The 15,239-nt window shown below is 44.3% G+C and overlaps 1 long non-coding RNA gene across 1 annotated transcript in view; it reads right to left on the reverse strand.

Annotated features, from left to right (window-relative positions):
• LOC114848913 (uncharacterized) overlaps positions 1–10,055 on the reverse strand; it is a 45,845-nt gene extending 35,790 nt beyond the window's left edge. The window contains exons 1-2 of the long non-coding RNA XR_003784516.3: positions 9,734–10,055; positions 3,335–3,457 (exon numbers count right to left, since the gene is read on the reverse strand). This is a non-coding gene — a long non-coding RNA (uncharacterized LOC114848913). The remainder of the gene's footprint in view (positions 1–3,334; positions 3,458–9,733) is intronic.
• Between the last annotated feature and the right edge of the window lie 5,184 nt (positions 10,056–15,239).

Genomic DNA, 15,239 nt, shown 5'->3' on the forward strand with positions numbered 1-15,239 from the left:
GAAAACAACATTAATCGTCACGTTCTACCGTTTCAGATACCACTTCATCCATTCTGCACCTTTATTAAATAACGACGCTTGTCCAGACTTTGTAATTGAATGCCTTTAGCTACAGCTGAGTCTGATTGTTTGGTCAGTGGGAAGATCTAAGGCTTTCTGGCAGCAAACCTCAATCTTTCAACAGGCCTGCCCTGTCCCCTTCTTTGAAGAATGAGTATTATCATGATCATATTTTTTAATTACCTGAAAACTTGGAAGTGAAACTTTCTTCATTTGAAATATATTTTCTTTGAGAAATTCACCCACCCCGTCAAGTAATCCATCAAGCCATCCCGTATAGACAGATTACTGCCATTATCCTAGATTTGAATGCAAAATTACTGCTGCAAAGGATTTTCCATCCTGCCAAGAATAAAAGGCTGGAACACTATTGAATACCCGTCGTTTGTGAAAGGACAAAAGGTCAAAAAGAGCTTCCCCGTTCCGGAAGGTCACTGTTGGGCCAGCTCGTCGCCAGTCAGCCCCAGTCCCGCCCTCTGGCCCGGCAGAGAAGCGGTGACGCATCAGCGAACAGGACCGGCGTGCAGGACGGCCCCGTACCCACCAGGCTACTGGCAGCCCACTGTGCAGCGTGCCATGGAACAGGCAGATAGGGAGCACAGAGATGCAGCCGACCAAAAACAAGCGCTTGGCCTCAAACCAGCCCGTCCAATCCACATGAATGACTGCGAGTGTTAACAAGCGAGGGGTCAATGAGAGTGAAGCGTGGCCATTTAAGGACAGATTCGAGTGAATGTCAGGGATCCCATTTTCTCTCACACAACATCTTTTCAGCACTTCGATAATAAAATGTACTTTTTCAAATTAAGATCAGAACATTTATTGCAATTAAAATTCAATTTAACTTCCAAGTCAATCAAGCGATTGTAACGAGCTGAACTACAGTTAAACCCAAACCACTTGACTTTCAAATTATCTTTAGGGATTTCTGTGGGTGGCATAGTAGTGTTTCTGTCTCATAAAAAACAGGCGGTAGCTTGGTTTTTAAGTAGTCAATGTTGATGAACATCGGGTCAGTCTTAGTTCACAATTAGTGTTATATAATGATTCTATGATGTTTTTAATGTTTGACTACTGTTTATGGTTTACTGGTTTATTACAGGACACAGAGGGAGCAGGAATAAAAACACCAGATGATAACGCATCTATTGTGTGAGCTGAGTCATCGAATATGGACTTATTTTTCATGATACATTAAAATGGAAAAAAACAAAAACATTTTGAACATTTCTGATATCGTAAGACTAAATGTTTGTTCCTCAAAATACATCGTGTGACCATATTACAACATCAATGATTGTCTTGTTTAAGCAGACAGTGTTGCTAATGACAGATAACTGGCCACTGACCCACATGCATTATACCTTGGCTTGACTGCAACATCGCTGCAACCAGCCTACCATCAATATTGTAGTTCAGAACCTGACTGGATATTTCTCAATACAAAGTAGCAAACTGAACATTTCAACATTTCTTATAAAATAATGGGACTGAACCGACTTGGCTATTAAGAAACATATGATGTCACATGCACAAGTTTTCATGTACGGTCCCAAATTCTAAAAAGCATTTGAATCATACAGCTACTTTGTAAAATGTTTTTTTATGTATTTTAAGCCCATGCAACAATAAACTATTCTGCTGAAAATAAATACCCAGCTACTGTTTTTCTGGCACTGGAATTTTTCTTCTATTACCATAAAGTAACAAATTCTCCAATTATTTGATGGATGGGTGAAAGTGGGTGAGAACACTCCAACATTCGTCCCCAGTTATTTTATGTCCATCTCGCACATCTTTTAACCATGGTCGTTAAATGTTTGTTTAACCGGATTTCTGTAATTATTTTGCAACTATGAAAACAGATACAGCGCTATCCTGTGTTTGTTTGTGTCAAGCATTAGGCTGCTTTATTTCTACATCAGTGGTTTCTAGTGTTTAAAACTGTTATTGATGTAGGCACAAAGTTAGTGAAGTCAATGATACTCACTCACCGCAGAGGCCAAAAGTAGCTGGCACCAAATTACTTCCTCCTTTTGAATAACCTCTAAGATATCATCAGCAATGTCATGTAGTGGATCAAGTACTATCGACCTAATATTGTTGTTAATGTTAATTTGTTTAAACTGAGTGGTTATGGAATTTTTTTTGCAGAGACTGCCTGTTACAGATGCCTTGTTTAAACTGCCTACAACAACATAGCACAAGGTGCATATACAGTAAAAAACAGCATTTTATTAGCTTAGCACTGCAACTTATTTATTTTTACCATATGTCAGTTATTCAGCATCTTACACGGTGCCTCTGTCGAACTATTCGAGCAAGTGGCTGAATCGTGAAACTAAGTGAGTGCTGATAATCTGCTCAGACAGGCATATTCTGTACAAAACCCTTACTTGCGCAGAGAAGATGCCTTAAATTACAACGCTAAGTTCTGTGGTTAAAAGGACCCTCCGCTGCTTCAGGTAATTGCTATTTCCATCCTACGCAGAACATTTCACAGGTGCCAACTGCATGTTTTTAATATTCATCAGCCGAGGCCATGTGAGGAGTCGTCGGATGATGAGTGCATCACGGAGGAGAGCCGCTCCGTTAGCGGCATGACGGGCTGGTGTCAGCGGCTGCTGGCTCCCACACAGCTGCCTCTGTTATCCGCGAATTTGTGTTTTTATTTGTAGCACCGTGTCCCTGACAGATCTCACAAAATAGTCTTTGCTGTTTATCCCGCTGCACTGCTTGATTTATGCAGCCATAAATAAATGATTCATGCTCTTGTGTGTGTTGCAGTCATTACAGATTTGCTGCATCATTCCTGTCTGGCTTTAAGACACTGTCTAGAAGCAAGTCTCACATTTGACAACAAGCTGATCGGTTACACAATCTGCCCCACTGTGCTGTGACTTCTGTGGCTCACTCGGCGCCCCTCCTGCGAGTGCCGGGTTCATTTGCTTTGCACGTGTGACTCCCCTCCTCTCCTCCCCGCGTTACATCATCCTCCCAGAGGTTGCTGTCACCTCGCAGAGCAGCGCTCGGTGGTCTGCTCCATCTGCAAACCTGTGCGCGGGGCTGACAAGCTGCTAGTGTTCAGATAGCAGCTCGTCGTGAGGCAGAACACACAGATTGACTGCGCTTTGCTGCGCTGCGCTGGGGGATTTGCCAGTAGACGCTCGGCTCCTGACTGGGAAACTTGCAGATGTGCAGGTTGAGGAGCACAGAGAGAGGCTCGGCCGACTCGAGGACATCGGCGGCTCTGCCGTGATTAAAAGCAACTTACCGTACAAGGTGCGGGGGACGGTTTCACTTGTCTCTTAGGACGAGACAACCGGGGAAAATGTGGAGAGCCGGGAAACCAACGCAGCCACAACACTTGCTGCACGTCTCACTCGGCGGCCCGAGCCTGCAGGAAAATGGTAAACATGTTTTCACAAAGCCATATATTGCTTTTCACAATTACTCATACCCACAGCCTCAATAAGGTCTAAGGTTTTTGGTGTAATTTTCTGTAATCTTTCCTCCAAGGATGTGATTGTGAATAAAAATTCATCTGACCCAGAAACTGGCCGGGTAATAATGGATGTAATTAAAGCAGCAGGAGGACTGATATGATGTTTATAGCACGTTTACCCTCCACCCACTACCCTCTTTTTCTCTCCCTAACCCCTCTTTTACTACCAATTTCTCAAACTGGGTAATATTCTTCCTGCCTCTGCTTCTCTACCCCCCCTCCACCAGCTCTTTCTTCACTTCTTTAGCTCTTTCTCTTTCCCTTCTGTCTCCGTCAGCCCCTCTCACTGTCTCCCTTCCATCTCCCAAGGCCACGTTCCTCAGTTCAACAGCACCACCCAGTGTCTCCGCTCTACAAGGACAGCTTTACGTAACCATTGTTGATGAGGTTTTCATTTTGAACATCTGCTCAGATCACTTTTTTTTCCTCCCCTCACTCATTAAGGCCATTAGATTTTATTGATGTCAGCTTTGCCTGTGTATTAATGATTTATATGCATGCTTGCTATAATAAGTTTGATTAATTAACCAAGTCTTCATGGTTTGAGGTGCCTTTTTCAATTTTCAATTCTAACAGCAGTCGTGGCACAATTTTCTTTTCCCGGAAAAATAATGAAGTAAGAAAAATGATGTTCTTGTCAGGCTACAAACCTGTTATGGATGCTTAAAATTAAAAATCAGCAGAGAGTGACAAAGAGTGTGAACCACCAGAGTAACTAGGGTTCTGACCTAATGCAGGCAACTTACTGTACACTCAAATAGTTACAGAGCAATGCCAGTGAGGTGTTAAAACAAATTAAACTGTCTGATTTGTAAATGCATAAAGCCAAGAACATATTGTACATTGAGTGAATGAAGTCTAGCTGCTGGCTACGACAATATGATACAAAAATAGGATTCACCCAACCACACACACAGTACGTTTGAATAATTTACTGCTATGAAAATCATTTCAACCACAACTGGAGACATTCGAGTCAAGTGAAATAGCACCAGACAGCCGCCGCACATCTCCAGACATCAATGCATAATCAGTGCTCCCTGGATACAGTAGAGGAGATTTGAGAGCGAGGGAGCCATTACGAACAGCACGCGCCACCCTCTACTGTACGGGACACCCTGAGCAGAGGAGTCCACTGTGTCTCTGGGCAGAATCAATTAACTCAATCAATGTCAGAATCTGTCGGCCTAGATCTATTTTTAAAAATAATTTCATGGGTATTTTTATCTGTTTTTAACCAGGCTGATTCCATAATGAAACTATTCTCTCAGCATACTAGGAGAGGCAAGAAAATTCAAAAGACATCATGAAGACTGCTGTGTGCTTTAACGGTATCTCCACAAAAGCACATCAAACCAATTCAGAAAGAACAATCTGCAAGTAGGGAAAAGCTTTAAATCAAATCACGTTGACTTTAGAAAGTGTCTAAATCTACGTCTAGCATTAAATGTTAGCTATAGAAGAAACCAAACCGAATACTATTCTACAAACTCATTTGTTGTCTCACTGTAGATAAATAAACATTTACAATAAAACTGAAAGTTAAACTTCAACATTGATCCTTTTTGTGGGTTTTACAGAAAGCGCTCTCTTCCTGACAGCAACAGCTACAAAGTCCAATTTCCCATGAATTAATTAGTAAACAAATGAGCAAAAATCCTGCAAGTTGATTAGTTGATGTCACAATAGAGTTTCCCATACTATATTGTAGGTGCAATCAGGTTTCAGAGAAAGATCTGCATGTGAGGCAGGGTTGAGGGTCAACGCACTCCTAATCCATTTACATAAACAGCTCCTTTAATCACTACCACTGGGCCATAACGTGTGGGCAAAAAGTATTTTGCCATTTTAAAAAAACTCACTTCAAACAATTGACTGGATTTATGAAACCTCATTATCACTAAAGCTTTCAATTCTGAACATATGGCACTCACTACTCAGTAAACTGGCTAATAACTGCCTACTAGGGGCCAAATTGGAACTGTAATAGATATGCATGTAAAAGATTTACATAACATTTTTTCTAATTAGGTATCTAATTGGGTTCTAATTACTTAAAGGAATGTTAATTATCCTGTTAAATAAATTGAGGTAATAGTTTGGTAGAATGCACAATAACAGTCGGTTGGATGCAATTAGTTCAACTACTGACCACAATCCACTGGAGCTACGCTGCATTTCACAGTAATCTCAGCATAGGAAGACAGTTTTCATGGCTATGATAATGGGGACATTCACCATGTCAACCACGACTCGACTAAAATATGTCCTGCTTATACTTGGCTGTGTTGACATCCATTTTCTCCTCAGAATGCTAAATAACTGAATATTTTGGGAGTTAACCTCAGACGATGGGCGAAGTAAGCAAAACTGTACATTACGGAACTTTTTAAGTGAAATAGTGCATATTAAGAAACTTTTAAGGAAAAAATCTTGGAGTGCTTTCAGAAAATATAGGAGGAAAGAAAAGTGAAATATAAAAAACACACATAAAAAGACTATTACTGATAGAGGAATCGCTTCTAATATCTTGACTATTTTTCGAACTGTGGCTCTGGAATTAGAATCTTAACTGTATGAAAATATCACAGTAAGATCCATTTTTTTTCATCTTCGCCCTTTCTAAAAGTGCACTTTTCTTATTTGGGAAGGCTTATGGTTGGCAAATAAAATATGATTGAGCTGTTGTATGTAGTGTTGTAATACGAGTACCCCCACTCTGTAATATCGCACCAAAATAATTGTGTTGGAAAACATTCCAGCACACTGACCCTTCGAGGCAAAGTCAAGCCCTGCACTCTCACACTAATACACAGAATCCATCATGGGCCCCTGGAGGTGTCTCATGATGAGGCGTTGTAATACAGTTTGTGCGGTGCCCATTTCCCCTCAACCTGCCTCATCAACCTGTAATTGCAGTTTGCGATTTCATACATTTCCCATAAGGGATTCCTTTCCCGTCCCCAGAGACGCAGCGCAGGTGAGCCTCGCTTTGTTAAATGGGTTTCCATCAACACGCACCTTAGTGGGAGAAGAAAAACAGGATGAGGCCCCGGCTCCGTATGCATGATAATCTGTTGCCTTCTTCACTCAAATTGACTGGACACGAAAAGTGTCACGAACGCGCTACTGGCTCAGGATATAGTAGAAATGATATGCTGGACACAAGTACAAAAAACAAATTCATAAAATACTGATTAATAGGACAACAACCGAACCAAAACGATGAGCAATTACGGTGCATGAAGGAGAGAAACAGCAAATCGTCACCTCCGAGCAAACGGAAGCAGCAAATGTTTAGTATATTCATTTGATGAAAGCTTCAGTTGTCAAAACAGTAAGAGTAAGAGAGTAAGTAAGTATTATAGATGTTTTCCATTCTCTGGACGTGTTTTCTTTCTCTCGTTGGTTTTGTCTCTTTCCTCTTTTTGTCTGATTGTGAATTATGCATCAGGATCACAGCACGGCTATGAAGTTGAAACCGATCTACACCTAGAAGATGTTTTCACTTTAGACATTTGGACTGATAAGTAGCAGTTCAGCAAAGCCACGCTTCAACATAGGAATAAAAACGATCCAGTGTAACCTCCACGGTGTGTAACGTGCTGCAGACAGTGGCTGCAGACTGACGGAGACATATCAGATGAGCTATAATGCAGATAACCTGTTGTGATGTTTGCCAACACTTGGGCTGCTGCCTCTTAATTCCTTTAAACTAATCCTGCTCGTTTGCTGTCTGCCAGCTGTGCACGCACAGACGCCACCGACTCCGCTGCTTCGGGTCGGCGTGCCGGTTCCAAGTGCACTGTACTGTAGTCCGCCATGGGTTCAGCGCCACACAATGGCGGTGCCGTTCTGATGTCCGACGCGAGTCAGGACTGACCTATCGGCGCCTGTGCGCGCGTGGCAGCCAGTCAGATACGGCTGTAGTGGCCCCGGCCGAGGACGTGAGCGGAGTCCCAAGCTGTCCGCACTCCCAGAATGCACCCCGCCACACAAAAGGCGGTGTCACTCCACACAGGGTCCGTCAGGAAGGGACCCGCTTACTGTCTACAGACTCACTTTGTGCCGTCCCTCTGAAAACAAGAGTTTATTTTCCTTCTCTCTCTTCATAGTCTCCTTCAAAAGACATAGTTTTCAGAATTGCCCCGGCGATCTACAAGGAGGCTTATTTTGGGTTCTGCCCTCCATAAAGTATTTTCTGTTATGTTCATAGGGAAAAGAATATTTTTAGAAATGTAATTTGACATATTTCATCTCATAGATCCTATGTATGATGCTGCAGTAGGTAATATGCAAACCAACACAACCATTTAATAATATAACCCGTTGATTTGTTCAGCCCTAATGTGATGTCTTATTGGCTAATCATTGCATTTATACAATTATATAAATAGTTAATAATACTACTACTTTGTTTGAAAATAATACTGGCAGGTTTATTTTACATAGTAAAACTGGAGTTTGGCGCCCTCTCCTGGTTAGAAAGGGGTAATGCTGCTGCAGCCATTTCTTTTCCAGCCAGTACAGACAGACGCTGATTCATACAGTACATGTTGCCCATAGTCGGTCAGTTGGATTTTGAAGACACTGTAAACCTGGTACAGACACTATAATAATACATGCTGCATGTAGATATCATCAACTGTCTAATATGACTTTAAGCAGCTTTCAAAGAGTAAATATATTTACTTTGTTTGTATTGATGCATGGAATTAAATAGTGAAATATTGGCATTTGAGTAGTTGTATAGTAAATAGAAAATGTTTGCACTGCATGCATGGTGGAACCACCTCAATCCAGCATGATTTGGTATCCGATTCCATGTTCTTTAGGACAGCATTCATTGTGCACTAGATTAGCGCCCTCTGTCGGCAATATTCACCCATACAGTATATAGACTGCAGCATCATGGGACCCAAACCTTCCCAAGTTAGCTTCTACAGCAGTGCTCTCCATCAGGCAGCATCCAGCTCTCAGACTAAAGTGTTACATCGTGGCTTTGGTCCAAGCAGTAGATCAGTGCAGTGGTGAAAGAAAAGAGAGAAAGCAATAAACAGATGAATTCAGCCAGCATTATTATATATAGTAACTATTAGAATAATCATATATTGCAGGTTTTCTTCTATGTTCCTTAACTAAATTCACACTTTATAGAAAAAAAGAAACAAATTGCTAAACGCATTTAGTTTGCTTCAGTTGCATCACAGTAAATTACATCACTATTACAATTAAGGTTTCCTCTCCTGTAAATGTCTGCCTCGTTTATATCTGAACACCCGGTGAGCTAAAGAGAGGAACAGCAGGACATCCCTGTTTGTTTACAATATGGCGACCACGTCAACCAACAAAAGGTGCCGCCCTGGTTATAATTAGACCCTCTCAGCTGTCTGACGTCTGAAGCTATTCAGGAGCAGACTCGCTCACTGCCCGTCCGTCCGTCGGCCTCCTCCAGCTGAGGAGAATCTGTTTGCACGGTGCGTGGACGCACTCGCAATTCCCGTACAAGTCATCACCAATCTGTTCCCTCCCTCGCGCGCCTCCCACGCGCTGCAGTGGGCACGCGCGAGCCGGGCTAAGGCGGGCTCGCGCGCATTAAACCTCCATCTGTCTCCATCTCGTTCCACCGCATTCCACGCTCTCGCCCTGCGTCGGTATTTAGCGGGCGAAGAGTGAAACACTGGCAACGCGGGCGGCCACGCCGGAACCAGTGTTGTCATAATTAGGAGTCGCCACACGCAGAGATGTGACATTTTGTGTTTCTGGTGAGGATTTCAGACGGATTACAGGGAGAGATAAACACCGGCCTGCATAAAGATTTATGATCCCGATGAGGTCACAGTGAATTATATGAACATCTACAGGTCGTCATTAGCTCATAAACCCCCCCAACCGTAACAACAGCATGATGCTTATTGTACTAAATTGGCTGCCACATACATAAATCTGTGATGGGAGACGAGACGGTGGCTGTTTAAAGCCCAGCGGCCAACGCGGGGTCAGGGGTCGGAGTTAGATTAAAGCTGAAACTAATGCAGGGAAAGACACAGCAGTAGCACAGAAGCTAGCAGCTACACTCACCACAGGTTAGCACTAAATAAGTTATTACAGCCTGTTAGAAAACACATTTCATGACTTTCAACCCGGATGAAGGTTTGTCATACTCACGTTATGTTCTGGAAAGTCCCCATCGTCTTTTTGCTTGTTGTGATGGTTGTCTAACGTTTTTATGACGTCATTGGTACGTACAGTAGCATCGTTAGCTAGCCAAGCTAGCACTGGCACGGGTGGTGAGAAACCCAAGCAAAAGTATAATGCCATTTAAATGTACGCATTAAATCAAAGGTTTCGGAACGTTTACGCCCCTTTGGCGGTTTCCTCAGCAACAGAACTGCGTTTTCAGCTAATATTGAATGTTGAATGAGGTTTCCTTTTCCACATGTGGCGAACTTCAGACAGGCTGTAATACCACGTGTGACCACTGACGACACCAGACGAGCCCTCATAAAAATAAATAATAATAATAATAATAATAATAATAATAATAATAATAATAATAATAATAATAATAATAATGACCTTAGAAGCATGACACCTTCTTGATCAGTTCTGAAAAAAATATTTATTTATTTATTATTTATATTCCAGATTTTTTTATTAATGATAAGATTTGGTTCATCATTGTCCAGTTGAACTATGCACCATCTTAATTCCTACTGAAAGGACAGGTACGAGTGGGAGACATGCAATAGGAATCAAATGCATATGTGGCGTGTCGTCTTCTCAAGGTTAGTGTAGCCGTGGCCGGGTTGTCAATAAAAGCATGATCACAGCAAGGTCAAAACCAAGCTCTCCGCTTGGAAACAGCAGCCTGGCAGCGGCCCAGGACGCACGGAAAGCAACTGCTGTGACTCACACTGTATTTGCAGATTAAATTCTCCTTTCCTGCACAAACGTGCACCTGTGCACCAGGAGAAGTAGACGCTTTACCTAAAAAAAAGGTGGCCATCGCCTGATCAAACCATGATCAGGAGAGAGAATCTGGCGGCACAGGCTCCGGTCTCCGTGTCAGTAACTCTGACAAGGACCCCCCGCCGACGCTCCGGCAGCTGCATCTGCCTGCGCTGCTAACGAACGCCTCGCCGCGAACGAGGCTTTCTGCAGCGTAATTGTTTCCTGTCGTAATTACGGTCAGCTGCGCGTCGGCAGCGGAGCCCTGCAACGCGGCGAAGCGGATGCCGGCAATTATTCAGACGGATCGGTTTCGATGTAAAGGGCTGCGGCTCTGCGGGAGGCACGTGGGCCTTTAGGTGAGTTTAACAGTTCACCTGTGATGCGCGAGGCGGCAGAAACAGTCCAGCAGCAGCAATGGAGTTTGCAAAATGAGTGACATCAGGTCGATTCGATAATCTCAGACATCTGTCGCCCTCTAGTGGCGCTAATACAAAGTACAATCTTCCCAGGCCTTTATTCCGCTTATTATGAGGCTGACAAGTGTAATAGAGCTGGAGTCTTTCCTTGTGTTTCCTGCGTCATAGCACCTGAACTCTTTTGCTACGGGGCCGCGCTGCGCTGGAGACATTCAGCATGCGAAGTGACAGCGTCCCTGAACACAACGGCGCCTGCGTGGCCGTGAATGTCACTCAGCCCTTGTGCGTCTGCCAACGTTAATGGTGCTTTCACAGACATGTCACATGGTCGCGTTTCCTGGACCTCTCACCAGTCGGACGTTGGACACTAGGCATCAAAATCTGTTTTTATGGGTATAAATATGTTTTAGATGTTATGTAAAACAAGTCAGCTTCCAAAGTTTTTTTTTTATTTTTTTTCTGAAACAGAGCAGTAGAACTAGAAAACTAATTAACGCCCTCGGTCTAGCAACACGCTGCCATCTGCTCAGCTAATCAGCGAGCGACTGGGACTCATAAGTACTGATAAAGTTTACTCCACAGCAACGCAGTAACAAATAAAATATTTATCATTCAATTTGTTGCGTTATTGGTGTTTCACGTGCGCATATTGACCGTGCACAGGATGTACCGTGCACAGCGTTGGGCTCCACGGACTCGTCAGTGCCGAGCAGACAGCTTAAACACCAGCGTCAGCCTTGACGTCATCACAGTCTCGGAGCTGGGTTTTTTTTTTTTTTTGCCTTAAATCACTGGGAGTCAGGTTGATTTGAGGACAATCAGTGATGAGACGTGAGTGCGAGTGGGCCGGTGGGAGGGCGCACACATCAATAATCCCCATCAATCTCTGGAGCCAATTATAAACTGCGTCCATTTAAAATCTAATTATCCTCATTATTGGCGGCACTTGATGCCCGTTAATGATGCATGAAATAGCTGAGCATATTTTTTGAGGCCAGGCCTATTACAGGGAGCGGGAGGGGGGGTTGGTGTGATGGACCGATGGGGCCACTAGATGGAGAAAGAGCCCTGCGGTGGATTTCCAGTGACCGGAGCAGGGATTTAAAGGTGTGACGAAAAAAGAAAAGAGGCAGAGAAAGAAAGTGTCATTGTTGATAATGAGCATTCATTTCACAACATTGTAGAAAATCCGGACGAGACCGAGCTAGTGGATAAACCAGCGGAGAGCCGCATCTGTTAGCTCCTCGCGTTAATCATTCAAATCTGAGCAGATATTCAAAGGTTTGTGTCATTAGATTCCCCAGATCTTCACATCTTTCAGGTCTTGGATATTAGATGTGAGTGGAAAGTAGGCGACGTTAGACGCTCATTGCCATGCTGATCACACTCATGTAGCAATGAATTATTGAATCTTGATGGAATGTTTCACAGACTCTTCTGCACTGTAGCTGCTGAGAAGACGTTTGTGGACGATATTGGTTGTTCCATAATTTAATGTAACGTCCCGCGGAGTCCTGGAGAAGCAGCCTTTCCTGATGTGACCAGTAGATTATGGCGTTTAATTGGATGCTCCCAAACATTGCCAGCAGTCTTATTTACATTATACATATATCCATTATTTAGATTTATTTGCCACTTAGGATCAAGAAATGTATTTAATAGGATAAATATGTACTGTTCTTAATATCTTTACGGCTTTCATGTGTTTAAACGCCTCGCGTGTCGGCCGTGAACTGGTTCACTTAGTGTCTTAGTTCACGCAGCTTGAACCCTTTCCTCTGTGTTTCTGTCACAGAACGGCGCCGCTCTTATGACACTTCACTGACAGATGTACTATTAGCGTCTCCTAATTGCTTTGACTCCTCCAAAGCGAACGCTGACGCTGCTGAACGTGTTACGTTTCACGTTTTCTGTCAAAAGTCCCGACACAAACAAACAGGAGCAGGCAGGCTCACATAGAAATGATCGCCATCAGGCTGAAAATATAAGAAAGACTGGACCTAATCACATGCATGAGGAGCTAGTCCCAGCGTAAGCGGGTTTACATCCTGTTGTCAACCTGTAAATAGCCAAAGACTGCGCTCTCTAAATTCTCTTCAAATGAATAAGTTCACACCGAGGCAGAGCCTCTTTTTCAGCTTCTGCGGGTCATAAACATCACCGATGACTTATTATGGTGCAGATGCGCCGCTAACCTGCACCTGTCTCCAAATCTCTCGGGTTGCGAGGCTCAGAGAGGGGATCCTGGCTTTTTAACATCAAAGTGAGCGTGGAGCCAGTTTTTCCGGGTGCGACAATGCTGTGCGATGAGGGGGGGGGGGGATTAGGAGTCGAGCAGAGAGGAAGCCGCGACAGAGGTGAACGGGCTTTAATCCGTTCACCTGAACACAGAGAGGAGCGCCAGGTCACCCCCCCCCCCCCCCCCCCCCCATTAGCCTCCTGCTGCATCTCCATCCACGGCTTCCTGTCCTTTGCTCCGTCCACTCGCAGCACAGTCGAAGTCCGTTACGGCGGCGCCTCTCTCTCCGCGAGGAACCCACGGCGAGGCCCGAGCCGCGGCCGCAGCGTTTGCTCTGACTTTGAAGTGCACAGAGAAGCAGGTGAGCGCGTGCCTCCCGCCGCAGATGGCCTCGCCGACCGCGCAGCGCATTGAATTAGGGCCACGGCACCTGCTCAATACGCTGCACCCAGCAGCCTCGGACTGCAGCATGCGCTCGGGTCGGGGCCAAGGCTGTGGCCGGGCGTGAGGAGGAGGGCAGCGCGTCGCCGGTGACAAAGCCGCCCGCATCACGTTCCTGTAACGTTGTTGAGTTTTTAGCGCATTTGCCGTCCTCACTGAAAAGTGTAGTCAAGTATAGTTAAACCATTAGATAAACATTAATGAAATATTAAAGGCTGACCTTCGCTGAAAATGAGCCTTTTTATACATTTATACCAAAATGAAGGGAAAATGTTATTATTACCCAGAATCCTCAGAGGTAAACTGATGGTTTAAGATGTGTTCACAGGCTTCTGCTTTTATTTCACTTAGGTTCCTATTTAATGAGTGAGCCTGCATTGATTAGGACCCCTCGTGGCTGCTTCCTCTCTGGCTACAGCCCTGATTATATATTCATGATCTGCTTGAGTTGTGAGACTCAGACACAGTGAGTAGCCAAAACATCCCGTTTGCTTGTTAATCCCAGTGATATAACGTTGTTTCGGAGGAAACAAGTTGCCGGAGCCTTGTTTTATGTGCTACAAAGTGCTCGCCGAGCGTTCTGTCCTAGTTTCCTGTTTGCGCTGACCGCTGCTTTCCCAAGGCTCATGTGAATGTTGCCGTTGTTGGCCGGATTCAAAACCCATAGTGTCACGTGCGTGTTGACAGCTGAGCCACCAGGAAGCCCACGGGTCTTTGTTTTATGACTCAGATGTGATTTGGTTCATTTCATTTATTCGGGGTAAAAACACATAAAGCATGGAAAAATGACGGTGTGTTAAAACAGAGCTGAGTACCTACAGTATATATGTAAATAATGTTCATCAAGCTCACACTGCAGAGATTTATAATGGCCCAGGGATGGATGGATGGATGGATGGATGGATGGATGGATGGATGGATGGATGGATGGATGGATGGATGATGGATGGATGGATGGATGGATGGAATAACAACCACATGATACACAACTACCAGATTCTTTGAATGTCTGACAGCATCAGCAGATACAAATACAGCACAAAAATTACAAAATGCATATTCAGAAATGGAAACTGACCATAATAAGGAGGAGCTCATGGTGGCCTGCATATTTAGTAAGACATGTTTGTGGTCATTTTGGGTCCTAGAGGTGGTGGTGGTGGTGGGGGGCATCAACGCTCAGGGGCCCATTTCCCAATAATCCACCCTTAAACGAAGGAAGAGCCGTCTCTTCAGCTCTAACATACAAACTGAGCTTCTCCACAACTTTCCACGCTGTCAGGCAGCGGTTTATTGAAGAAAACCCAGAGTGCACCGAAGCAGTTTCTCCCCCCATTCTTACAAATCACAACCGGCCACGTGACATCTGGACACCCCAGATTAGCGCTCCCTCCTCCGACTCTGAATATTCCGGCGTTCGGCGGCTGAGTTGCTGAGCCGACGCTCCGGTTGACCTTATCTGCCCAGCGCGCCACTCTGCAGGAGGCTGCCATTCAGAACGTGACACCAAAGCCTGTTTACTGGTGCAGTGAGTGTGCATTAGTTGGATGTACAGCATGTACATTTATTATCACCAGCCGTCCTGTTAGTGGCCACAGTATGGCTGCTCCTTCTCCACCACCCT

The sequence above is a fragment of the Betta splendens genome, chromosome 2 (genome assembly GCF_900634795.4).
Source record: "Betta splendens chromosome 2, fBetSpl5.4, whole genome shotgun sequence".
NCBI classification, from domain to species: domain Eukaryota; kingdom Metazoa; phylum Chordata; class Actinopteri; order Anabantiformes; family Osphronemidae; genus Betta; species Betta splendens.